Source organism: Balaenoptera physalus (genome assembly GCF_965194825.1).
Source record: "Balaenoptera physalus genome assembly, chromosome: 3".
Lineage (NCBI taxonomy): Eukaryota > Metazoa > Chordata > Mammalia > Artiodactyla > Balaenopteridae > Balaenoptera > Balaenoptera physalus.
In genome coordinates this window covers 116,107,357-116,135,079 of record NC_138890.1, presented here as the reverse complement: position 1 = coordinate 116,135,079, position 27,723 = coordinate 116,107,357, and the positions used below count along the sequence as shown (strand labels likewise).

Sequence of the window (27,723 nt, the reverse complement as noted above, 5' to 3'; positions counted from 1 at the left end):
TCTATTCTGGTTGATGGGTTTTAACCTCACACAGAATACTTTAAACTCCATTTGGACTTGTGCCTACAATCACCTTAGCAAAGTCTCTTAAGTAACTGCGCACAGCCTAATTAGTATGCATTATCAATTAACAAACTTAATAGCCGGCAGATTGATTAGATCCTCTGTTGCAGGGGCAGAGCTGAAGCGAAACAGAATGAAAAATCATTGCATGCATACACTGCAGCTTTGTTATTTTCTCAGATACCCTCCTCCTCCTTCACATTCCTTTAATTAATGCATGCATATGGTTCTGCATATCTGGTAAACCTGAGTTTTCCCTGACTCCTTCATAAAGCTCATTCTTAAACAGAGGGAGTCCCTGCTTCCCTTTTCTTTGGGGGGCTCTGCATATATCATTCACCCCTCTTCTTGCCCTTTGCGTCGCACTGAATATTAAAGGGCTGCTTCTCCCAGCCTGGTTATCCTCCCGGTGGTGGAAATGGGAGAGGAATACAAAGATGAGTGGGAAGCATGTGCTTTTTAACACAGAGGACCGCTCGGGAGTCACACTGGTGGGGCTTTGACAACCGTAAAGTGCTTCTAGCAATTATTTCCAAAAAGAATGCTACAAATGGACTGTCCTGTTATATCTTGTCTATTTTTTTTTTATCTTGCCTATTTTTGATGGACTGGAAACAATATGAATAAATGAAGGAAAATCCACATTCCCTGAAAGCGGGGATCAAGCTAAAAGGAGTCGCCAACTGCACTGTTCATAAAACACTGGCATTATAAGAATTTTACACCTTCCATAAACATTCAACACAAAACTCTAAAAAGACTTCTGAAGACATTTCCAACACCATAAACTGTCACCCTGTAGTGCTGGTTTGGGTTTTATTTTTTTATTTTAAACAAAGTAACGGTTCATGCCAATTTTTTATTTACTAGCTGTTATCGGGTATAGCATCTTTCTGCTTCTATGTGGGAAGAGTTATAATTAGGATGTGGAGGAGGCACAGAGAAGTGGTTTTTTTAATTTTAAAGCATACCTATATGCCTGTGGTTTATTGACTGTTCCCTCCAAAATCATATCAGGAATAATCCCAGGAATCCCAGGTCTAGAAAACTTTTTCTTGACTGTGCTTCAAAGGGAAGGTCCTGCCGGCCTCTCTGACTTCACCTCCTGCCATTTTCCTCTTAGTTCATGATGTTCCGGCTACATCACTCTTCTCACTTCCTGAACACACAGAGCTCCTTCCTCTCACTTGCTTCTCTCAGCCTGGAATGCCCCTCCCTATCCTTCTGACGGTTTGCTTTTTCTTCTCATGAAGGTCTCAGCTCAAATATCACCTGCTAAGAGAGGCCTTCCCCAATCCCCCAGTCTAAAGTAATGCCCACTCCCCTTGCCCAACCACCATACTCTTTTCATCACTCTATCATATTAATGTCATAGCTCTTCCACTGTCATACATGATCTTACTTATCTGCTTCTTTATTTAATATATTCATCGCTTCTAAGAATGCAAGCTTCTCATTGGGAAGGACCTTATCTGTTTATTCCTGGCTATTTGGCTTCAACACTGAGCACAGTACCAGCACATTTTAGGAGCTTAATAAATGTTGAATAAACTATGATTGAATAAATGAATACAAAATGAATAAGGAGTGGGCATTAGTGTAAATGTGCATGAGAAGAGAAAAGGGGGTCAACACTGAACCCAGAGTAACACCAACATTTACTAAACGAGCCCATGGGCAAAGGGCATGTCTCCAAAGAAGACAGGCAGATAGCCAACAAGCACATGAAAAGATGTTCATCCTTAGCCATTAGGGATATGCAAATCAAAATCACGAGGTACCCACTAGGATGGCTAGAATAAAAAAGACAGATAATAACAAGTGTTAGCAAGGATATGGAGAAATTGGGACTTCCATACATGGCTGGTGGGAATGTAAAATGATGTAGCCTCTGTAGAAAACAGTCTGGTAGTTCCTCAAAATGTTAAACATAGAGCTGCCATATGACCTAGTAATTCCAATCTAAAATACATACCCTAGAGAAATGAAAACATATGTCCACACAAAAACTTGTACATGAATGTTTATAGCAGCATTATTCATTATAGCCAAAAAGTGGAAACATCCCAAAGTCCATCAGCTGACAAATGCATGAATAAAATGTGGTCTATCCATACCATGAATTACTATTTGACCATAAAAAGGAATGGTAGGCTGACACATGCTACGACATGAATAAACCTTATGTTTATGCTAAGTGAAAGCAGCCAGTCACAAAAGACCACATATTACATGATTTCATTTACATGAAATGTCTAGAAGAGGACGCTCTACAGAGACAGGCAGTGGGGCATGATACAGGGAAAAGGCGTCATCAAGCAGCATCGACCAGAGCTGAATCCCTCAGGGACCTCTGGGAAGTGGCGCAAACACTTGCCTCAGAATTGTCCTGCCCAGGCAAGGCAGGGTGCGTGTTTATACAGCACCTCCCGCTTCCAGGGGAGTGAGCTTTCCAGCACCCCTCCCCCTCCCCCCTCCCCCTGCGCTGGCGCAGAATGGCCTTCAGTGGTCGGGGCAGATCCTACCTGCCGGCAGACACCGGGAAGCACCACCACGAGGGCCGAGGGCCGGGGAGGCACTGGCGCGTCCTGGAGGGCGGGAGGCAGGGAGGCCGGGCCCCGCGCAAGGCTGGGGAGGCAGCCTTGTGCCCAGAGCAGGGCAGGTGGCGAGGTCAGAGGCTTGAGGAGGGTGAGGAGGGCTTCACACCTCTGGAGGCTGGCCTTCTGTGAGACAAACTCTCCGTGGCCCAAGCTGACTGACTCTGCACCTAGCGCCCTCCCCCTCATCCCACCAACATCCCATGATCCATCTCTGCTCATTTCTTGAGCCCTTGTGTCTGCCTTTCACGTGTCGAGCCCACCGGCAATCTGTGAGACCCGGAAGGGTATGGGCCACAGCTGTGTGATCCCAATGCCTAACGGCTCCCACCTGAGAACAGAGCCTCTGCGATAACATGGAGGATAGTGAAGCTGTTTTAAAAGTTTTGTTTTGTCTTTTTACTCACTTTATGCCCAAATTAATACAGCTCTGTTCTCTCTCGGGTGGGGCTGGTGGGACTAGGGCCGGTGGAAAGAAGGAGAGGACTGGCGAATGGGCCGCAGAAATGGAGGGGAGGGGAGGACGGGCCCGTCCTGTCCTAAGGACCGTGGTTTCCTGGCCCCTGGCCCAACCACGCGGACTCTCACAGCGGCTATGAGCCTTGTTCCTCAAGGGTGGGGCTGTGTCACATTCGTTTTCAACCTCTGTGCTTAGGTCTCCCCAGCTCTTAGGTTCCCAGTAAATGCTTTTCAGCTGAATTAGACTGATGGGAGGCAGCCTGAGGTGGTTAGCTTGCCCCAAGGGGCTCCTCCTGGGCCTGCTTTTCTGATTAGGACGCTTTGCTGGCTCCTGTTCCTTTAACCTAACCCCTTCCCAACCCCACCGCTCTCTTTCACCTTCACCCTCCCCTCTCCACACACGTACATGTACTTTGTCTTCTCAAACCTGAGGAGAAACTCATCTTCGTCTTCTCCAACCATCACACCCCTCTCTTTCTCAGGCGGCAGAAGCATTTCAGATAGGGGTTCTGATGAGTCCCGCAATTTTGGATTTCACAGACCATTCATATTTCAGAAGACAGATTTGTGAAACAGACAAAGATTTGGTAACTTAATAAAAACATCAAAAATTGCCATCTATCATCACCGTAACCTCGTACAAGAAAGAACATTTAACAACAGCCAAAAAAGCCTTTCCCTGATAGGAAACACATATTTTCAGAATGAAGTTTGAAGGATACTTTGTAAAGATAGCACAGTTGGCAAATATATGATTTTCATTATTTATTTTGTTGTGCTGTAGATTGGTCAAAATTTTGCTGAAGATCAGTGTTGAGACCCACTGGTCTAAAGTGATTCTAAGAGTAGAATTTGAATGAGAAGGAACCAGCAAAAGAGGCTGAGGAGCGGTTAGAGAAACAGGAGGAAGACCAAGAATGTGGTGTCTGGAAGCAAGTGGAAAACAGTGTACCAAGTAGAAGAGAATGATCACCTGTGTCAAATGCTGCGGACAGGTTAAGGTGGATGGTTATATACTAAACTAAACAAAATAAAAGACATTTGGAAAAGAGAAAAAAAATAAGAGTAGAACTTGAGGCTAGGGAAGTCATGGCTGGAAGGGAGAGGTATTTGGGGCCATATAAAGCCATAAAATAAACATGTGCCACATCACCCGTGCTGTAGGGCTGGTCCTGATTAACAGCACCCACAGCTGGCCAAGCACTCTAGGTCCTTCTTTCTGCCCTCTACTTCCTAGGACCCTCACTTGCCTTCCACCTCAATTCTGACCCTAGAGCCCCCAATCTAGTTTGTTCTTCACGTCTCCTGGGTAACTTATCATCCCTTTCAATGTTTTATAATCTTACTGTCAGTTTAGAGAAATTAAGTAGTCCTCAAATATTCTGACAATATTCAAAATCTAATTTTACTGGAAGAACAAATCAAATTAGTTACTTGGGTAACTTGTACTACAGCTTTCCAGTTGTTGGCTTTTGCAGGTACTTAAAACCTAGTCTGCCAGAAACAATGTCCAACCCAGCAGCATTGAGCAACCTAGTGCCCAGATTGTGGTCTTAAATACAATTTCTTACTAAAAGGAATCAGTGCTCCTTGGAGAAGTGATTGATGCCAGAACTATGCAAGGTGAGCCTGGAATACCTTGTCATACCAGACAGCAAGAAAGCTCTCAGAGACAACCAAGGTCATGTCAAAAGACACAAGAGCCAACTTGAAGGCACTCCCACTGCCCAAAGGTGAAAGAATCTGAGCATTAAAAAGGGTAACAAGTATAATGTATTAAAATACATCAAATATATAAAAATCCATAAGTGCATAAAGACAAAAAAATTGATAACTTCACCATTAGGTGAAAGGCCAACGGGAAACTTTATATGATGAATCAGGCTAACAGCCCCTCAACCTACTGGTCAGTTGTAAAATCACAAAAAGAGAGACAATGGGACACTATGTGCCTCCTGATGTAATGCAACAATGAAACCCACATGTCGTTATGTTCAATGAAGCAGTCTTGACAGAAAAAGATAAATAAAAATAAAGCCTATATAGCTGATTCACCTTGTTATAAAGCAGAAACTAACACACCATTGTAAAGAAATTATACTCCAATAAAGATGTTAAAAAAGAAAAACAAAGAATAAAAAATTAAATAAAATAAATAAAACAAAACAAAATAAAGCCTATATCTGATTAAGGCTCTAGATTTTACTATAGAATATACAGAGAACAGAAGAATGTGTTCAACTATGGGAATGCATTTAGAAAGATCCAGAATATGGTAAATTTTATAGGAAATAAAATTTTACTTTATTAATAATAATTTTATTTTATAGAAAAAATTATCTGATTTCTTCAATAAATAAACAGCAAAAAGTTAAAAGGAGAAGACCCAGAAATTTAAAAATTCTTTAGAGGCATATCAACAAAATGCAGAGTATGTAACTTGCTTGGATTCTGAATAACAACAAGTCAACTGCAAAGAAGTTATGACACAACTGGAAAAACCTGAATACTGTTTAGATACACGATGATATTAAGGAATTGTTACTTTTTTAGGTGTGATGATGGTATTGTGGCCATTTATGTTAAAAAAAAAAGGTCCTTTTTTTTTTAGAGGTACATATTGAAGTATTTACAAGAGACAATATCTTATTCGTCATTTTAAAAAAAACAGTTGAAAAGGGGTTGTGGAAGAGATGCCTAGATAAACAAGATTGGTCAGGTGCTAACTACTGAAGCTGCAAGATAGGTACATGGTGATTTATTATACTAGTTTCTCCACTTTTGTATATATTTGAAATTTTCCATAATAAAAAATAAAACCCTAGCTTCATGAAGGTTTTGAGTATCATCCTTTCCTGCCAGAATATCGGTGCTAGAATTTTACTCTGTAGGAATAAAACAAGTAAAACAAACAGCTTTTCTCCTACAAATTGTTACTGGGTATATGGTGACATGTAAGTCTGTGCTACTTAATTTTAATGTACTCCACAAATGAGACACTCTGAGACTTCCTTCAGGAAAACGTCATTGTTTATTTAGTAACATATAAGGAGAATGGCAGTAAGGCTAGTGGGTGTGAAAAAGCTAGTTTCTTTTCCAGTCACTTTTAAAAAAGGAGTTGGGGAGGGTGAAGCTAGTTTAACATAGGGCTTGATGTTTCTCACTGAAGCAGGTTAGGACAATAACAGTACTTACTGAGTACTTACTAACCACAAGTCACTGTGCTAAGCACTTTATACTGCATACGATAACACTACAAGAGAGGTACTATTATCATCCCCATTTTACAGATGAAGAAACAGAAGTTTAGAGAATTAAAGTAACATACTTCTTCCACTCATAAACCCACCAAAGATAGATCTGCTTCCTACTGTGTGACCTTTGTCCGTTCTCTTCCTTCAGCCTCATAATTGCAGCTGCCATTTTTGAGTGCCCACTAGGTACTAGCAATGTGAAATTTACATACATCAATTCACTTTAACCTTCACTCAAACTCCGAAGCGGTTTCCTACCATCCTCATTTTATAGATGAAGAAACTGAGGCTTAGAGAAATGACTTGCCAAGATGACACAGCTAGCAATGGAGGAGGGTTTCAAACTGACCTCAAAGCCTGTCTCTTGATCACTACCTTGTTATCTATGGCTCAAAAGGTCCCTCCTCTGTTCTCCACTACACTGCTACTCCCTCCCTTTTGGTACCAATGTCATTATATCATGCATGTTCATTGGGGACAGGGATGGTGTCCATTCAGCAAATACCTATCAGGCACCTTATGTGCAGTCACTGAATCTTCCCCAGTGCCTAGCACATAGCTGGTGCTTCATAAATGCCATCTGAACTGCAGCACGTTTCTTAAGATCAGCATAAAACAACCCACCACTTACAGTCAATATTTTAATATACTATATAATTATTCCCCCCTTCCTTGCCCAAAGTTTTTGCCTAAGTAAAATAGTATTTATCACACTGGAAAGCATTGTTTTGGGTATGTTAAAGGCTGAACAAATTTAGAATTTCATCAGGACTGGTCAATGGCACAAAACTCTGAATGGTAATGTGGAATGGTGGTAGTTTCAGGTCAGAAAGCTATGACATTTTGAGGCAGAGAAAAGCCAAGAGGCTATTAACCATATGTTCTTTCCCTAGAGCTAGCAACATTCCCTTTAGATGCTTTAAACTTACAAATAGCCCCACTAACCCTTTTTAATTTTAACACTGCTGATAAGATATAATTGTTCAAAGTGGAAAAGAAAAAAACATCACTCTTCATTATTTAATGCAGATGAACCAAATTGGAAAAAATTACGTTTCCTTCTCTGAAAAAGCTGTCTCTTATTTTTATCATCCTCAGTCCTTTGTTTTATATAGTTTACACTCGATTCAGACAATGCCTGTCTAAATTCACTTTCTTAGCTTAAGTTACTAACTCCTTGTTCTTGTATTTGACACTAACTCAAATAGCCTTGAAACAATTATCCTCTCTATTCCCTTCAGAATTGTCTATACTTTAATGAGTTCCCACTTAATCTCTTCTTTGCCAAAGAATACCACTCTGAATAGCTAAGATCCTTAAATCCCCAGGTGGTTCTCTTTGCCCTCTGTTGTACCGTCTCCATTTCTATAATATCCTTTTATAATAAGGTGACTGGAACTGTGCATAGTATTCCAAATGTGGCCTCATCAGACCTCACAAAGAACCCAGATAATTCCCTGGATTTACATTCAATCCCTGTTCTTAATCATTCCCAAATGGGGGCTATCACAGGGTCTTTATTGCCATTAAACTCTGAAAATCTGAAATATTGAGTTTCTTTCTACTCCCCTTTTATCCAACCAAATTTCCAGTTTCCAAACACACTAGGGAAGTCTGGACCACTCTGGCAACTAAATATACATTTTTTTTTCCCCCACGATCCTGGGGCAAAAAGAAAGTATACATGTCCTTCAGGCATGTTCACTGTAGCAAGCAGGAACAAGAGACTCTTTCTTCAGGGAGCCAATGACTGAAAGGGGATCCCTCCTTTGGGAGATTAACACCGGGTTTGTTTTGCACTGACCCCATCACTTCCTCCTCCATTGCATCTCCTTCAGAGGAGAGGGGGGTCTAAAGCCAAAGATGACCCTGGAGTGGAGGAAAAATAGCAGATGCTCCTCAAAGACATACATTCTTGAGTAGAAAATTTGGTGAATTCAGGTTTTTGAAAAGATCCCTAGAACCCAAAGAATACAAATGCTTCAAATGTTTTTGCATCTAACCTCAAGCATGCACACCTGAACACACACAGGTACACACACATACACACACACACACTCACCTTCTATATTCCAGCTATTCAATGTGAAACATGATCTCAGTCCTCTTGAGGCTTTAGTCTTGCGTGGGAGACAGACAATCAAAAGAACACCTAAGGAATACATAATCACAAAATAAAATAAGCTTTCAGAGGAGCCTGATCCAGTCTGAAGGACCAGGGAAGGCTCCCCCAAGGAAGTGATGGAACTGATATGGGAGTACAGTAATGAGTAAGAGGTATTGCACTGGCTTGGAGACAGGTGTGGGCTGAGCATTCCAGGCAAAGTGAACCACATGTGCAAAGGCCTTATGGCTTTTGGGGGAAATGAAACAATACCAATTTGCTGGAGGGCAGAGAGTGAAGAGAATGGTACAGAAGAGCTAGAGATAGGTAGGACCAGACAATGCAAAGCCATGGTATGGATTTGGGTATTTTTTCTATGAGCAATGGGGAACCACTGAAGAATATAAATTAGGGGAGTGTTTTTTAAATTTTTATTGGAGTATAGTTGATCTACAATGTTGTGTTAGTTTCTGCTGTACAGCAAAGTGAATCAGTTATACATACACATACATCCACTCTTTTTTAGATTCTTTTCCCATGTAGGTCATTACAGAGTATTGAGTAGAGTTCCCTGTGCTATACAGTAGATCCTTATTAGTTACCTATTTTATATACAGTAGTGTGTATATGTCAATCCCAATCTCCCAATTTATCTCTTCTCCCCTTTCCACCCTGGTAACCATAAGATTGTTTTCTACATCTCTGACTCTGTTTCTTTTTTGTAAATAAGTTCATTGGTACAATTTTTTTAGATTTCACATATAAGCTGTATCATATGATATTTGTCTTTGTCTGACTTACTTCACTAAGTATGACAATCTCTAGGTCCATCCATGTTGCTGCAAATGGCATTATTTCATTCTTTTTTATGGCTAAGTAATATACCATTGTGTATATATACCACATCTTCTTTATCCATTTATCTGTCAATGGACATTTAGTCTGCTTCCATGTCTTGGCTATTGTAAATAGTGTTGCAATGAACATTGGGGTGCATGTATCTTTTTGAATTATGGTTTTTCTCCAGGTATATGCCCAGGAGTGGGATTGCTAGATCATATGGCAGCTCTATTTTTAGTTTTTTAAGGAACTTCCATACTGTTCTCCATAGTGGTTGTACCAATTTACATCCCCACCAACAGTGTAGAAGGGTTTCCTTTCCTCCACACCCTCTCTAGGATTTATTATTTGTAGATTTTTTGATGATGGCCATTCTAACCAGTGTGAGGTGATACCTCACTGTAGTTTTGACTTGCATTTCTCTAATTATTAGTGATGTTGAGCGTCTTTTCATGTGCCCGTTGGCTATCTGTATGTCTTCTTTGGAGAAATGTCTATTTAGAAGGAAGTGACTGACAAGGGATTAATCTCCAAAATATACAAATAGCCCATGCAGCTCAATAACAAAAAAACAAACAACCCAATCAAAAAATAGGGGAGTGTTGTGAAAGCACATTTGTGTTTTGAAAAGTTCTCCCAGGCTGGCATGATCAGAGGGTGTGGCAAATACCCGTGATGTGCTGTGCCACATCCCCTTGACCTACCTGACTTCAGCACAGCTACAGTGGACAGTTCCACACAGTGTTACCAGTGTGCCATATCATTTAGAGTGGAGGACTAAGGGAAGCCCATATTTAAGGGGAGGGGAATGAGATTCTACCTGTTAATTGGAGGAGTGTCAAAGAGCTTGACATAGTAATACGCTTTGGGAGTGTACCCTATAAATGAATTCCTAACTTTGTTTCATTTCCAATGTCAAGATACTCAAACGAGAGAACATAGTCTTTCCTGGAATGCTCCTGTGAGGGTCTGATGTTTACTTAACACATCAAGATACATGACTAAATCTGTCTCTCCAAGTTATTCCTGCTCATTATGGGGGAGATTCCTACTTGGTACTAAAGCAGTGAGGAGGTAGGGAAGAACTGAGACTGTTAGTCTTTCCAAGAGTCATGGGTACCAGGGAAAGCAGCCAACTCCTTCCTTGTGATAGAGGCTGCCTTAAGAGAAAGTAGAAGGAAAAATATATTAATGACATATTCAAGTTTTTGAAATTGAACTTAGAAATAGCGAGGTTAATGATTTATTTTTCAATATTTGTATTGACTACTTTGATCTCACAAATGTCAAGCCATTTATTCTATGGTTAAGGTGCTCATATTTTCAATGGAAGTATTTCCTTTTAAATGTTAAGAGACATCAACCCTGAAATCAATTCATTTTCTCCTTTTGTAAAAATTAGAATATCATAGCAGGACACCGTCTAACTGATGTTAACAGGGATCAGTGCAAAAAAGGAAACCCAAAGTCTTCTATCTGATTTTCCTTTTAAGACTAACAATTGAATAATAGTAGCTATTTTGAACTCACCTACGGTCATTGATCTAACTTGTCACAAATAAATCAATAGTCAATCAATATGCTCTCTGAACTAAACAATGAATTTGGGAACAGTCAATTCAAATCCTAACACCACCATGGTGACCCCACTCTAGCCACTTATCCTTAGTTAAACTGCTTTTCAGTTTGATCTGTCAACAATGGCACTGCTGTTTTTGCCATCACAAAAATAAGATGATTCATAAAGTATAACTTCCAATGCATAGTTATTTTCTCCTGAGACTCTGGGCCTGTAATTCCAGAAGCAGCTAAGAGGAAGAAAATTAGGGTAATGTAAATTCAACATGTAGATTTATTCTGAGTGTGAACACCGGATGTCTTAGATATAATATAGGCAGTTGGGACTTTTCCATAAAAAACCTTATTCATTATTCATTATTCATTTAAAGTAACATGAATTTTTAAATATTCTGGTTAACTCTTGCTGTGTAACAAACTACCCCAAAACTTGGCTCAAAGCCATAATTTATTATTAGTACTATATACATCATGATTCTGTGGGTCAGGAATTCAGACAGAACAGTGAAGATGGCTCATCCCTGCTCTATGATGCCTGGGACCTCAGCTGGGATAACTCAGAAGAACAGGAGCTGGAAAGCTGTCAGGGTCTCTGTCTCTCTCTTTTTCCCCTCCACCCCCTGCCCTTCAAGATACACAACTTCCTCCACTTTCTCTCTCCATGTAGTTAGTTTGGGCTTGCTCACAGTACGGAAGCCTCAGGGTAGTCACACGTCTTACATGGCAACTGGGGGCTTTAAGAAAGAGTGTGCCCATGAACAGAAACCAGAAGATTTAAGTTCTCTTAAAATGTTGGCCCAGGGGCTTCCCTGGTGGCACAGTGGTTAAGAATCCACCTGCCAGTGCAGGGGACACAGGTTTGAGCCCTGGTCCGGGAAGATCCCACATGCCGTGGAGCAACTAAGCCTGTGAGCCACAACTACTGAAGCCCACATGCTCTAGGGCCTGCACGCTGCAACTACTGAAGCCCGCACGCCTAGAGCCCGTGCTCCGCAACAAGAGAAGCCACCGCAATGAGAAGCCCTCGCACTGCAACAAAGAGTAGCCCCCACTCGCCACAACTAGAGAAAGCCCATGAGCAGCAACGAAGACACAACACAACCACAAAAAAAAAAAAATGTTGGCCCAAATTGCACAGTGCCACTTCCACTATATTCTGTTGGTCAAAAAAAGTCCACTCAGATTCAAGGGAAAGGAGCATAGATCCCATGTCTCAGTAGGAAGCATTTTGAAGAATCTAAGCCATCTTTAGTCCACCACACTTAATTATCTCCTAGTATGCCTTATAATGTAACAGACATTCTAGCTTCTGATAATGGAAGAGAAGCCCCTATTGGGCCAACCCTCATAAAGATAACAACTATGAACACTGGAAAAATATAAACAAACAGATATCTGAAGCCACTGGAGAGAAAACAAAAGCAAACACTGAAAGGAAGCCAACAACTGGAAGAAGGAATGGCACTGGAAAAATTTTTCATTTTTTATGGCTTTTTACCTAAGGGCCCTAGCCAGTGCCAAGCAGGGCAGCTAACACTAGGATAGAAGGTCTAAAGTCTTACTGGCTTGAAGAATAAGAGGAAAAAGTTCAGAGATAACACAGTAGCCTAAAAGTGAAGGGAGGATACCCTAAAAAAGAGAGAGCCCCAAATTCTGCATATGAACTCTGCCCAAATCTCTGACCACTGAACTATCCATATATAGAGCAAACTCCAAGCAGCCCAGATAAGACTGCAAGTGCTGAATGAGATTTCAGCTGCTGTCCAGCCAAGTTAGCTGCCTGTTTTATGTTTTAACAACAAAACAATAACTTTCAGAAGGACAAAACAAAATCCAGGGTCTTAATACTGTATCATTCAATGTCCAGGATAAAATCCAAATGTATAAATACATTTTAAAATGTGACCTAGACTCAAGAGAAAATGAAATCAATGAAGATCAACCCAAAGATGACTCACAAATTGAAATTAGTAGACAGGGAGTTTAAAACAGCTGTTATAACTATGTTCAAGGACATAAAAGAAAATATGCTTTTAATGAATAAACAAATAGGAAATCTCAGCAGAGAAATGGAAACTATTTAAAAAAAGAATCAAATCAGAATCTTAGAAATGAAAAATAAAATATATAAAATAAATATTCACTAATTGGGCTTAGTAGAAGAATAGAGATGACAAAGAAAGAAGTCAGTGAACTTGAAGCTCAAGCAACAGAAATTATTCATTCCAAAGAACATAAAGAAAAAACATGAACAGATCCCCAAGGATCTGTGGAAAAATGTCAGAAAGTTTAACACATATGAAATTAGAGTCCCAAAGGTTGAGGAGGGGGAAATGAAGCAGAAAAAATATCTGAAGAAAGAATGACCAAAATTGCCAAAATCTATTGTAATACATAAATCTATAGATTCAAGAAGTTTAGCAAACCACAAGATGAATAAATACAAAGAAAAACTACTTCTATGTACATCATAGTCAGACTTCTGAAAACCAAAGATAAAAAGAAAATCTTGAAAGTAGCTAGAGAAAAATAGCACATTACACACAGAGAAACAGTGATAAGAATTAGGCTGACTTCTTGTCAGAAACAATGAAGTCCAGGAGAAATATTTAAAATGCTGAAAGAAAAACACCACTGTCAACCCAGAATTCTATATCCAGCAAAAATATTCTTCAAGAATGAAGACAAAATAAAGATGCTTTCAGATAAAAGCAACAGAACACCATGGAAAAATATACCTTGTTAACTCTACTTGAACTTACTAACAGTCACTGTTAATTTAAAATATAATCATATTTATGTAAATTAATTATACTTCAATAAAAAATATATATAAACAGATTTTTCTCTTTGTACTCCCAACTGTTCTGTTATTCCGTTTCTGTACACAAATTCCCTACTTCTGCCTCCTTTTTTCTCCTATCAAAGAGTATTAAAAGCTTATTGACTGAACTGTAATAAGGAGGTATAATTTTGAGCCAATACTCTGTGCCAGGATCCTTCTAAAGCTATTACATTTAATCCTTATCCTTATCAACAGTTGGGGCTGGTATTATCAGGACAAAATTACAAATGAGAAAATAGGCTGAAACTAATTATCAGTAATGTGTCCAAGGTCACAAAGCTAGTTAGTGCTAGAACCAGGTCCAGGTAGAGGTTCTTGATCTGCTTGAACAATATTTCATGGACACGTATATATAGCTTGAAAATTGACTATGCCCCTTAAGGATCCCTTCTAAGATCTGTTTATACTATTTGAGTAACTAACTCTTTTTTTTATTTTAAAGGCAAAATTTCAGGCTAGCACTCTGATTGAGTCTGTTAGCTGCCTGGTAACTGCCTGCCCTCTCCCCTTCCCCACATTCTCCTCCCTTTAGCAATAGAGAATACCCCAACAACCCCCAAACACAACACTCTATCTCCCAGCTTCCCTTCAAGCTAGGTGTGGGCCATGTGACCAAGTTTGGGTAAATGGGATAGGAGTGGGTTTGAATATAACCAGCGTTCAACTTCTGGTCAAGTACTTAAAGAAAAAACATTTGCCTTAGACTCCCTATTCCCTGTTTCCTGAGGGCTGGAAAATGCAAACATGGGCCCCTGATTTGGACATGGCAATGAAAGCTACATGTGAAAGGCAGCAGAGTCAACCTGTCTGCCAGTCTTCAAAGATGGCTCTGGGTGGCTGGACTGGGCATGGAATACCTTAAAACAATTTAAAGAAAACCAAAAGATTAAAAAATTTAAAGGCATTTGTTGAAAACCTGGGTATGTGGCCATCTCTGTGAATTTGGCATTTTACTTAACCTTACTTAAGCTGTTTTCCCATCTCAAAAATGGGGTGATTATTTTACTTTCCTCACAGGGCTGGTCTGAGGGGGGAATAAGATGATGTGTATAAACATTAACACAGTGCCTGGCACAGAGTTAGAGCCCACACGTGTTACACGTATTATGTGTCACTGGGCTAGATGCTATGAAAGATTCTTTTCCTTCAAGTACTGAGTGCCCTCAGACTCTGCAGAGAACACCTGCTTAATGAACGCTACACGTGGAGATTAAGAACTTGCAGCTGCTAAGACAGGTGGTAATGATGTCAAAGGCTGTGTTTTCATTCTCATTTGACCCCCCTTCTTTCTCACCATTCTCAACTCATCTCATCTCTCTTAAAAGAATGTAGGGTGGTTTAAAAACATGGTCTTCTATAGTTCTGAAGGAGATTATATATATATATATATATATATATATATATATATATATATATACACACACACACACACACACACACTCCAGATTAATTCTTAGAAAATTAATATCTCATTTTGAGGCCAGCTCATTATGGGATTACTAGGATGGTAAATTTCTTTCAATAAAAGAAATTATTATTTTCCTGCTGTATTCCTAGAGACTTCCTTCCCAGTCCTCCCCCAACCCCAATCTGAGCTTCTCTCAATTCTCTTTCAAAAGGACATGTGATACCCTGGGAAGGGGATAGCATGGGATGACTGTTCAACATTCAATGCGTGTCTTCAGCACCAACAGAGGAAAGATTAGAAATATAAGCACAGCCCCTTGTTTATTGCAATTTCACAGCCATGGCAAATGCCACAGAACTCAGGGCTGGGGGCAGGAATTAGTGAAGACCTGGTAGTAATGTTTTCTTTCTCCTCACTGTCCCCTCTCTTTTCAGGGTGGCTGCCAGTTAATGCTTCTAATAAGTTAATTTTTAAATAAGGAGTAAAGGAAGGCCAAGGAGAGGCGGCTATGGGGAGAGCTAGGGCGGGGAGGGCCGGACTGGCAAAGGGGGAAGAAAAAACAGAGAGAAGGGGATGAGAACATGGGAGAGAAGGGAAAAAGGGGCAGAGGACAGAGCAAGGAACAGTTTGGGTAGAAGTGGAGTAGACTTTTATTTATTTATTTTTAATTTATTTTACTTTTTATTTATTTATTTTTGGCTGCATTGGGTCTTAGTTGCTGCACGCGGGCTTTCTCTAGCTGCGGTGAGCAGGGGCTACTCTTCGTTGCGGTGCGCGGGCTTCTCATTGCGGTGGCTTCTCTTGTTGCGGAGCACGGGCTCTAGGCTCGCGGGCTTCAGTAGTTGTGGCACGTGGGCTCAGTAGTTGTGGCTCGTGGGCTCTAGAGCACAGGCTCAGTAGTTGTGGCACACGGGCTTAGTTGCTCCGCAGCATGTGGGATCTTCCCAGACCAGGACTTGAACCTGTGTCCCCTGCATTGGCAGGCGGATTCTTAACCACTGCACCATCAGGGAAGTCCCCAGAGTAGACTTTTAAAAGAAAAAGGGAGAAGAAAAAGTTGCACACATGAGGAAGAGCAGCCGTTTCAATTTCCTCTCTAGCGACGATATAAGGATGATGGGGAGAAATATAGCAATAATCTCAAAACTAATGAAGGAGGCAAATCTGAGTTTAGACTCCCTTTTTTAGCACCTGGAAAATTTGAAATAGCACGACTTGTATAAATTCTAAGGTAGTCATCTCCCTGCCTTGCCTCCAGTCCTGCTTCTGGTGATACATTATTGCCTCCATCTTTAAGTCTAGGAATAACTCAGAGGAGGACAGACTCCAACTCCCCAAGCCTAAATTCTAACCTCCACAAAGGGCTTGGCCACACTGGACTGGCCAGGACCTAGGAACGACTTAAGTAAGGGAGGTGCTGGGAGCCTAGGTGGCATGTTGGTGGAAACCTCATGTTATGGGGTTCTGACATCCTTCAGAATAGGGCCTCCTGCCTTCTGGGCTCCCCCATGACCTGAGGTTGCTGTCCCATGCCTCTCCCCACCCAGGGGGCTTCTCGACTGCCACAGAAAAGCTGCACTGACTTGCCTCCCAATTTGCCATTCCATGGTAGGAGAAGGATAAAAGGGAAATGCAAAAATTGAGAGGAAAATGGACTAGAAAACTCAGGGATGAAAACAGGCTATGAAATTTGAATCCCAATTTCTAGGTATTTCTCCTACTAGTTCTGACTCAGCAATTATGAAGCAATTGACTTTAGAACAAACCATTTGTCTTTCAACAAATACACCAGGTTCAAGACCCAGAACAGGGTAGTTGAAGTAAGCACATCTGGCTCTGTATTATTTCCCAATTTAAAAGATTTGTGATTTTTGCAAAAGGTTCTGAATGAACAGCTTTGGGTAGAGCGTGGCTTTGCTTGTCACATGGAGTGCCAGGGTCCACGTTTGGGCTGCATGGCTTTATCTCTCCACCTTTCCAATGCCTTTCCTTTGAACTATTACCAGCCAGCCCCTTCTTCTGCTTCCCTCTCATGATCCAAATTCCCTCCACACTGGCAACCCCCTGAGAAGGCAGGAGAACACCACGTCTGCAGCCACAGCCCCAGCTCTGTCACCATTAGGAAGGCAAACCCAGCACCCTCCATCAGCCATCTTCCTCCCACGGAAGACTGTCAGTCAGCGTCAGTGGGCCAAGAGCCTTTTACCAGCTCCAAACAATCCAGACTCATTCCCAAGAACCAAGGAAAATGCTCAATTCTCCATCAGTAGCTTGAAACTTTCAGTTCCGCTTGAGACAGATTTGAGTTGACTTGCCAAAATCTGAGATACAGATTGCAGTTGAATTTGAAAGGAAAAAAAGGGGAAAATAAACCCCAAGTTGTCCGATATTTCCTCCATGTGTGTTGAGTTTTAAAAGTATTCCCTACTGTCTTTTTCTACCTGCCCCCAGTGTAAGTAATCGATAACTTGCATAACTTTGGAACACCAGTCACCAGGCTGAAATTGAGCAGGTGCCCGTGGAAAAAGCCCATTGGCCATGAGGGAGAGGGGCAGTAGGGTACATTGGTTATAAGCACAAGGTCTGGAGCCAAACTTTTTGACTTCAAATCTCACCTCCACTGTTTACTACTTCTGGGACCTTGGGAAGTATTTAATCTATGCCTCAGTTTCTTCAACTATAAAAAAGCAAGTGTTAAAAATGGTGTGAATTGAGTTGCTGTGAGGATTAAATAAGCTAACAACTGGCACACAGTAAGTACTCTACTTGTATTTACTCCTCCTCCTCCTCCTCCTCCACTACTACTACTACTATTACGTATTCTGTGGAACATATAGGGGGGTCTCTAGTATGGAACTAATCTTCTCGTTGCCCAGGAGGAAGAGCCCTGGGTAGGTGACCCCATCTTCTAATTGTATTTCTTTTCTTTTTTAAAAAATTTTATTGAAGTATAGTTGATTTACAATGTTGTGTTAATTTCTGCTGTACAGCAAAGTGATTCAGTTATACACATATATATTTTTTCATATTCTTTTCCATTATGGTTTGTCACAGGGTTTTGAACACAGTTCCCTGTGCTATACAGTAGGACCTTGTTGTTCATCCATCCTACGTATAATAGTTTGCATCTAATTATCTTTCAGCTGTGATTACTCACTATAATAAAGAGAACAGATTAGAGAAAAGATGGGCAAAAAAGTAAGGTGGTCCCTCCTAGCCCTGTTGATTAAACTTCCCCCACCCCGACTACAGACTCTAGGTTGACGGCTACAGATTAAGGGATTCCTAAGGGGGAGCACAAGGAAGGAGCTCACAAAATAGTTTTACTGATTACATGACTGTGAGTTTAAGGTTGTGTATGGCACCAGCTGTCCCCAAATGAAATATTTGAAGCTAGAATCACATTTATTAGCACAGAATTGATTTACAAAACTCAAGGAGGGCACGGAATTCCTATGAACTGTAAATTAGTAAATTGCTTTTTAATCTACCATAAAAGATCACTGAAAAGTCCTTTTAAAATCAAAGGGCTGCTAATTCAATCATGAACACATTTACCCAATGGTGCTCAAGGCAAGAGGAAACCTTCAAGGCTGCGCAATTACATTTAAAATATATAATTTAAGAAATGATTTAAGTTTAATTACAATATCGAATGCAGATATGTGTGATTCTGAGGAGACATTGGCCTCCACATTAATATTTGCTTTTAAAAATATTTTTAAATGAAACGGCACTTTCCCCATATCGTGCTTCCTGATCATACCTACTTCTCTGCGAGCCAAGGAAGACAACGGTGAAGAAGATGGTACCAGACGCAGCTGTCCTCTTTGGGGCAGAGTGTGTGCCCTCCAAGCTACAGTGTGCAGAGAGGACTAGAGAGGGAGAGATTGAGTTGGCCTGGAATAGGAATTGCAGGCTACACACTACATCAGAGACAGAAACTTTTACAGTTCAGCCATCTGTCCCTGTGTGATAGATGCAGAAACTGAGACCCAGAAAGATGAGGTGCCTGGCTTGCCATTAGGGCCCAATGTCAGAACTAAAAGCCAGTTCTTCTCTTAAGTCAGTCTTCTTTCTACTTTACCAGTAGTTCTCAAATTCGAAAGTGCTTAAGAATTACCTGGAGATCCTGTTTGATATGGTGGTTCCTGCCTCTCCTTTTCTGAGTCCACAGGACTAAGATGCGATACAAATCCAGGCAACATGGATGCAAGTGGATCCAGAGACCACACTTTTTTTTTTAATTTAATTTTATTTATATTTTATACAGCAGGTTCTTTTTTTTTTTTAATTTATTTATTTATTTATTTACTTTATTTTTGGCTGTGTTGGGTCTTTGTTGCTGCGCGTGGGCTTTCTCTAGTTGCGGCGAGCAGGGGCTACTCTTTGTTGCGGTGCGCGGGCTTCTCATTGCGGTGGCTTCTCTTCGTTACGAGGCACAGACTCTAGGCGCGCGGGCTTCAGTAGTTGCAGCACTTAGGCTCAGTAGTTGTGGCTCGCAGGCTCTAGAGCGCAGGCTCAGTAGTTGTGGCGCACGGGCTTAGTTGCTCCGCGGCATGTGGAACCTTCCCGGATCAAGGCTCGAACCCATGTGCCCTGCATTGGCAGGCGGATTCTTAACCACTGCGCCACCAGGGAAGCCCACAGCAGGTTCTTATTAGTTATCTATTTTATACATATTAGTGTATACATGTCAATCCCAGTCTCCCAATTCATCCCACCACTACCTCCACCCCCTGCCGCTTTCCCCCCTTTGGTGTCCATACGTTTGTTCTCTACATCTGTGTCTCTATTTCTTCCCTGCAAACAGGTTCATCTGTACCATTTTTCTAGGTTCCACATATATGCGTTAATATACGATATTTGTTTTTCTCTTTCTGACTTACTTCACTCTGTATGAGTCTCTAGACAGAGACCACACTTTGAGAAACTCTGCTGTAAGTTGACTGTCTTACAGCAGATGCTTCTCAATTTATTAAGCCATTCAGCTAATCAATCCAGAAGTGAAAGCCCTTTGAAAAGTTGTACTAATGTACTTTCAATACGCCCTGAAGATGCACTTCACTCCTCGGTACATTTTTCTATTCAAAATATGATCCACAGAGCAGCAGCAGCAGCATTATTACCTGGGATCTTGTTAGAAATACAGACTATCAGGCTCCACCCCAGACCTAATGAATCAAAACCCGCATCTTAACAAGACCCTTGGGTGATCTGAATGCACAGCAAAGTTTGAGAAGCACTGATAAAAGGTCCACAAAGTCTTGCGGAATACAAAATCAATTGATCTTATTCTATCTTATGATTTTATGGGTCAGGAGTGGGGCCGGACTCACCTGAGTGATTTGTTCTGTTCCGTGGTGACAGGGACCTCAGCTGGGGTGGCCCAGGTGTCTGGGGATAGTGGAACAGCTCAATTAGATCTGTATGACTGGGGCCTTGGTCCATCTCCAGGCGGCATATGCTGGGGCTAGATTGTCCCATATGGTGTCTTCCTTCACTTGACTGGCATTTGGGCTGAAATGGGTAGAAGCCAGGAGCTGGTCAGCGTTACTCTGTTTCCACTGGAGGTGTCTCAGGGGACTCAGGTGCCTGGCTTCACTCAGGGGGGCTGTTGGGGAGGGGAGAGGGTTCCAAGAGACAGGAAGTGGAGGCCGCCAGTCTCTTAAAGCCTGGAGTCAGGACTTCCCTGGTGGCGCAGTGGTTAAGAATCCACCTGCCAATGTAGGGGACGTGGGTTTGACCTCTGGTCCAGGAAGATCCCACGTGCCGTGAAGGAGCTAAGCCCGTGCGCCACAACTACTAAGCCTGTGCTCTAGACCCCATGAGCCACAACTACTGAGCCCGTGTGCCACAACTACTGAAGCCTGCACCTAGAGCCCATGCTCCGCAACAAGAAAAGCCACCGCAAGGAGAAGCCCACGCAACGAAGAGCAGCCCCTGCTCGCCGCAACGAGAGAAAGCCCGCGCACAGCAAGGAAGACCCAATGCAACCAAAAATAAATAAATAAATAATAAAAATAAAATTTTTTTAAAAACCCAAAGACATTAATTATAAAAAAAAAAAAAGCCTGGGGTCAGAAACTGGCCCAGCCTCACACTGGCCGTGGAGTCACAGAGCCTGCCCAGATTCAAGTGGAGGGTATGTGGACCCCAGCTCTCCGTGGGAGGAGAATTTGTGGCCATCTCTAACCTGCTTACTAACTGGACATAGGAAATGCTTAGAATTGTGAAGCATTTTTAGCCAGTCTATGAGCAAAGAGCCAGGCTGTGAGGGCTAAACTGGAAGTAAAATCTGAGGTGAGAAAAAGAGAGACAGCTGGAAAAGACTTTATAGGAGAAGATGAGACTCAATGGACTTGGAAGTGTGAGTAGGGGCTAGACAAGCTGAAAGAAAGGGAAAGGACCTTCCAGAGTAATTTCTAGATCTTATTAGCCTAAGGCTAGTTTTTTTGTCCCCACTCCCACCTCCAGCCCCGCCCCTACCCCTGACTCTGGGCCTTAGGATAAGTGTGGTAGAATCCTACCACAGAACCGGTAGGTATCCTACCTTACAGGATACCACACTGTCCTCTTCCCATAGTTACCTCCATGTAAATCTGCAAAGCAGAAACAGCTTCTCAGATTAAGGTCTCCAAAGAAATCTGAAATGTCCCACAGGCTCACCACTCTCTTAAGCATTCAGAGAAAATCAGCAGCTTTGTACTATATCACAGAGAGTGGTTTGCTCAAATCGGAGTCATTTCCTATCCAAAAAGGATAGATAATTCTAGGCCCTGATTTTCCTCTGCGCTAACTGGGAATATTGTAGCCATCCTATAGGAAACAACCCTTAAAATGACCCTTGGATCCAGAGAAGGAGCCAGAAATATATGTACAAATAAGTAATTTTTTAAAGGCAGGAAACTGGGACTTCTCTGGTGGTCCAGTGGTTAAGACCCCACACTTCCAATGCAGGGGGCATGGGTTTGATCCCTGGTCGGGGAACTAAGATGCCCACATGCCGAGCAGTGAGGCCAAAAAAAAAATTAAAAAAGCAGGAAACCAATTTAACATAAAATAGGGCCCCAATTATATAAAACATAAATATAGGTAAAATAGTGGAAGAAGAAATGACAAAATGTTAACTGATTATTTCTGAGTTGTAAAAATTTGCATGACTTTTTCCTCTTCTCCATCTTTCAGTAAGTTTTCCACAATGAATAGTATTCTTTTCATAATCACAAAAGCCTATGTGGTCTAAAGATAAATTTTGATTTTCAAAGAAGATTCTAAGAACCCTCACACAGCAATGAATTCTTTAAAAACACAGATTTCACAAACCCTGTCACAAATCCTTCCAGAGACCTACATACAAGTATTTGCCCGGATAAATGCCAGTTCTGTTCCTCAAGATTTACTTGTCAGGAAATCAAGACACACAGAATGAGTTATTTCAGAAGGAAGTGCTCTGGGATTCTGGAAACAGATGACGCTTTCTTTCAGCCTGTTGTCATTCTCCTCCTTCATGAGATATTGTCGTCATCCCTCTGGATTTAACTCAGCTTGACAGTAGCCACATTTCTGTGTTGATCTTCATCTTCTCTTTTGGTAAAAGTCTGTAAATTGAGGCTCAGCTTACAGCTATTTCATACTAATCAGACGCTGGGACTAGATTAGAACTAAGAATAGACCAGAGGTGCGGTAACGTGAAGCCGACTGCCTCCCTGGCAGACACGTTATGCTCCGGACCTCATCCTCATGAATGCTGACCGGCCATCTGCTCTCTCTTTTATAGGCCAGAGGGCCATGGCTCTCACTGCCTATCATAAACGAGTGGCAGCATAACCCTTCACTTGCTTTTCTTCTTTACTCCCAGTTTGCACTGCCGCTAAAATATTCTGCCTCTCAGCTGCCATTATCAGTGTCTAAATCATCCCTCGTCTAAGGCTGTAGTTTTCCGAGTGCAGAAACCACAGACTCAGCAGCTAGGATGTCATCAGCGTACTCCAGACTACATCATCTCCTTCTGCCAACCTTAATACCACTATGGCAACCATCAACAGCAATACCCATGATTATTTCAGTAGAAATATTGAACAGATGTGACAGCCTTGTCAAATTCCTTTGCTGGTGTCCAACCACTCTGTTATACCTTTTGCAATTCTAAAATCTCTCTTCTGGCCATAACAGACAGCGTGCGCTGACCTCGCGAGCAGGAAACTATTCCTGTATCATCAATTGGCATATTGAATACTGACTACCAACACCAACTTACACATCTAGTGCTTTACAGCCTGCTAATCATTTTTACACACATCCTCCTTTCGACTCTCAAGACAGCTGAGCCCGCGATGGTATAACTTAAAAGAGCATGGACTTCTTGTGGGAAGTTTTAAGTTTCTGGGCTCCCTACTGCTTGTGAACCTTGAGCAAGTTCCTTTGCACTTGTTTCTTGTCAGTAAAATACTAAACCCAATTTGAAAACCAAATGAGATGGTACACTTAAAAATAACCAATTATGAAAACAGGCATTCAAACAAATACTTAAACACAAATATTCCAAATATTCGTAGTAGTATTATGCACAATAGCCAAGAGGTGGAAATAATCCTAATGTCTATCTACAGATGAATGGTTAAACAAAAGGTGATATATGCATACGATGGAGTATTATTCAGCTGTAAAAAGGAATGAAGTACTGATAAGATACATCACGAAGGAACCTAGAAAACATTATGCGAAGTGAAAGAAGCCAGACATCAAAGGTCACACATTGCAATGATTCCTTTTATATGAAATACTCAGAACAGGTCAATCCATAGAGATAGAAAACAGATTTGTGATTGTGAGGGGCTGAGGAGAGGCGGGAATAGGCAGTGACTGTTTAATGGGTATGGGTTTTCTTTTGGAGATAGGAAAATGATTTGGCACTGGATAGAGGTGGTGGCTGCAAGACACTGTAATAAACGCCACCGAGTTGCTCAGTTTAAAACTGTTAATTTTATGTTATATAAATTTTACCTAAATAAGAGAAATAAATTATAAAGCACACAAAAGTCCTAGTTAGTAGATCCCAGAGACAGAACAGTCTCCGAAAGATTAAGTGACATATGAAAGGACAAAAACTTAACAAACAAAAACAAGAAAATCAAAACAAAATAAAACAAAAAACCCACTCAGACTAGAATTTTCTCGTCTTCTTACGGGCCAGGTAGGTTTTCTTTGTGCCATTACTGCGATCCGGTTCTGTGTGTGGACATAGACACTTAAGTTTTTAAGATGTCACCATTTTCCACTTTGAACTTTTATATCGACTCCATTGGCCTGATGCCTAATCCAGTCCCCATAGTGCCATATTCAGCATCCTCTTCTCCTTATTCACTCACAAAGACACTAAGACAAAACGATAATCTAGCCTAAAGAATGAGGTCTTTGGAGAACCAGAAGAGCTTCCCTCTTTATCTTGTCTAAAGAAAGAGAAATTTCCTGAATGCTTAGTCGTTAAGTTGAGAAGATAGTGAGCTTTGTTAGAAATGCATTACCTTGGGCCCCAGCCCCGTCCAGCTGGATCAGAATCTGAATTTTACCAAGATTCCCAGGTGATGTGTATGTATATGAAAAGTTTAGACACACTGCTCTGGGGCTGTAGACTTGTAACAGAGCCCTACTTACATGAAGTCTGAGGATGTTGGAGATGTAAACAAGAAGCTGTGTTGGGCCTACTGGGCCATTTGTTCTGAGTAGAAAATATGTTCATTTCAATCATCTTCATCAACATTTACTGAAAAGTTTGTGACCCGTGGAGAAAGCACATGGGCTGTTCACTGAGTTATACCTAATTTCACAGATATGAGTAGCCTCCATGATTCTTCCGTACACTGGAAACAATAATTCCACCTCCCTAGTTTTCTAGTAATACCCCCAGTTCACAGGAAATGTCTACAAAGGCATTATTAAGTTATCAAATGTCACAGTCCATGGGAACTTTAGAGGTCACCTAGCCAGTGGTTCCCAAATGCTATTCCATGGACCAGTTCTGAATTGAATACATCAGAATCACCTGGGAACATTTCAAAACGGCAGAGTCCTAGGATACAGAATCAGCTCATTACATCTGGGAAGAGGCCCTGGAATGTGTGTTTTTATTTATTTATTAATTATTATTATTATTTTAAATTTTTGGTTGTGTTGGGTCTTCGTTGCTGCATGCAGGCTTTCTCTAGTTGCGATGAGCGGGGCTACTCTTCGTTGCAGTGGGCGGGCTTCTCATTGCGTTGGCTTCCCTTGTTGCAGAGCACGGGCTCTAGGTGTGTGGGCTTCAGTAGTTGTGGCACATGGGTTCAGTAGTTGTGGCACACGGGCTTAGTTGCTCCGCGGTATGTGGGATCTTCCCGGACCAGGACTCAAACCCATGTCCCCTGCGTTGGCAGGCGGATTCTTAAACACTGCGCCACCAGGGAAGCCCTGGAATGTGTGTTTTTAAAAAGCTCTCCAGGTGATTCCAATGCAGTCAGGTTTGGAAACCACCTTTCTAGCTCAGGCCATGCATCCCCTCCACAGCTTCCCCACCAACTCGGCCTAAATACCTTCAGGGACAAATACATTTCATTTCTGATAGCTAATTGTTAGAAAATTTCTTCCAACACATTGAGTCAATACCTGCCTCCCTATACTTTTCACCTATAGGTTCTGTCCTTTTGAACCATACAAAATAATACGAGTGTGTTTCAGGTGTAGAGTCTCTCTTCCATGCCATGTGACAGCTCTTCAAATGTCTGGCTCCAGGCCCTGTGTCCATCTATGTCTTCTCCCTAATAACACTTATTACCTTGAAGACTATTTCATCCAGTAATAATTTAGTTACCCACTTTCTTTTTCTATTCTTTTACTTTTAATCTGTAATAATTTACATGTATAAGAATATATCGTTGTCTCTCATAAGACACATATAGCTAGATTTATTTTAAGTCTAATAATTTCTTTAGTTTAGTCAAACATAACACATTTATTGTAACTACTAATCTAATGGGAATTATTTCTATCATATTTTGTGCTTTCCTTTTATCCTTTTTTTTTTTCTCTTCTCTCTTTCTTTCTTCTTTCCTTTCCTAAATTCTACTGAATTGATTGAGTTTTCTTTATTACTTTCCTGCCATATTGCCCCCACTCTCACACTTCCCTGAATCTGGAAGTTGTACCAGCTTCCATAGTAACTCTTTAGAGGTTTTTTTTTTTTTTAAATTAAATAACAGGAATATCTAACAAAATATAAACTTAATCAACTTTAGTTGTTATTCTTAAAATTTTGATATGAATACTTAACATAATCTGAAGTTAATCAACATCTATTCTGCCTCCTTAACAAATCAAGGAACTTAGAACACTTGAACTCTGAATAATCACCTCCCGCCTTCCATATACTTATTTCCAATATTTCAGATTTATCATGCTTTCATACCCCAAATAAATTACTGTTGTTGTTTCATGTCAATTCTTTTGTAGACTCACTCATATATTTGCTCCCCATTCTGTTCTTTATCTCAAGTTCTTCCTTCTGGGTTCAATTGAATCTTTCACTGATGATCTATTCGTAGAAAATTTTTTGTGCTTGTTGGAAAATATTTTCATTTTCCCCTCACTCCTGTGTGATAAGTTAGCTGTATACATAGCTCTTGATTGGCAGTTATTTCCTCTCAGCACTTTGAATATATTACTCATTGTCTTATGGCTTTTGTTGTTGTAAACAAGTCAGAGACAGTCTAAATGTAGTTCCTTTATGGATTATCTATCTTTTTCCCTCTGAATGCACTAAGTATTTTCTCTTTGACTTTGGTGTTTTGCAGTTTTATTACAATGTGTCTAGATGTGAATTTTTTATGCCTCCCATTTGGGATGCATTATACTTCTTGAATATGAAGATTTATTTCTTTTATCAGTTCTGGAAAATTATTGCCATTATCTCTTCAAATATTGTCTCTTCCTCAGTTGCTTTGTAGTCTCTTTAGGAGAATCCTATTAGACATATTTTTGACTTTCTTATTCTAAACTCCATGTCTCTAAATCTCTTTTTTATATTATACTTTTTATCTCTTCATGCTGCATTCTAGATAATTTTTCCATTCACTAATGTCTTTTCAGCTATGTCTAATTTGCTGTATAGCTTGTCCATTGAGTATACAATTTCAAAAGATACATTTTTCATTATGAAAAGTTCTCTGTCTCTTTTTTCAGATTTTTCTTTTCTACTTTCTTGTCTTATTTTTATTCCTTCCTTTGTGTCTTCAATGTTTTTAACCAAACTTATTTTATAGTTTTTAATAGGTCTTTTTATAACATGAACTCTTGAATGTCTAATCCTGCCATTGTTCTGTTTGTTGATTTTCACACGTATTTTGTAATTTTGTATTGCGAGGTCATCTTCTGTAGGCTTTATCTGGGAAGTTTTGCCTGGGTGAAGAGATGGTCTTTCCAAAGAGATTTTTGCTTTGGCTTTTGACAGTTGACTCAGAAATATCACCAATTCCAGACTACATTTATGTTAATTTCTGACCTTAGGGGTACCTAGTAATGCAATTAATATAAATAAGCCC

At 40.8% G+C, this 27,723-nt stretch overlaps 1 long non-coding RNA gene across 1 annotated transcript in view; it reads left to right on the top strand.

Moving 5' to 3' along the window:
- Positions 1-27,723, top strand: part of LOC309658639 — a 485,138-nt gene that overhangs the window by 371,511 nt on the left and 85,904 nt on the right. The window lies entirely within an intron of this gene.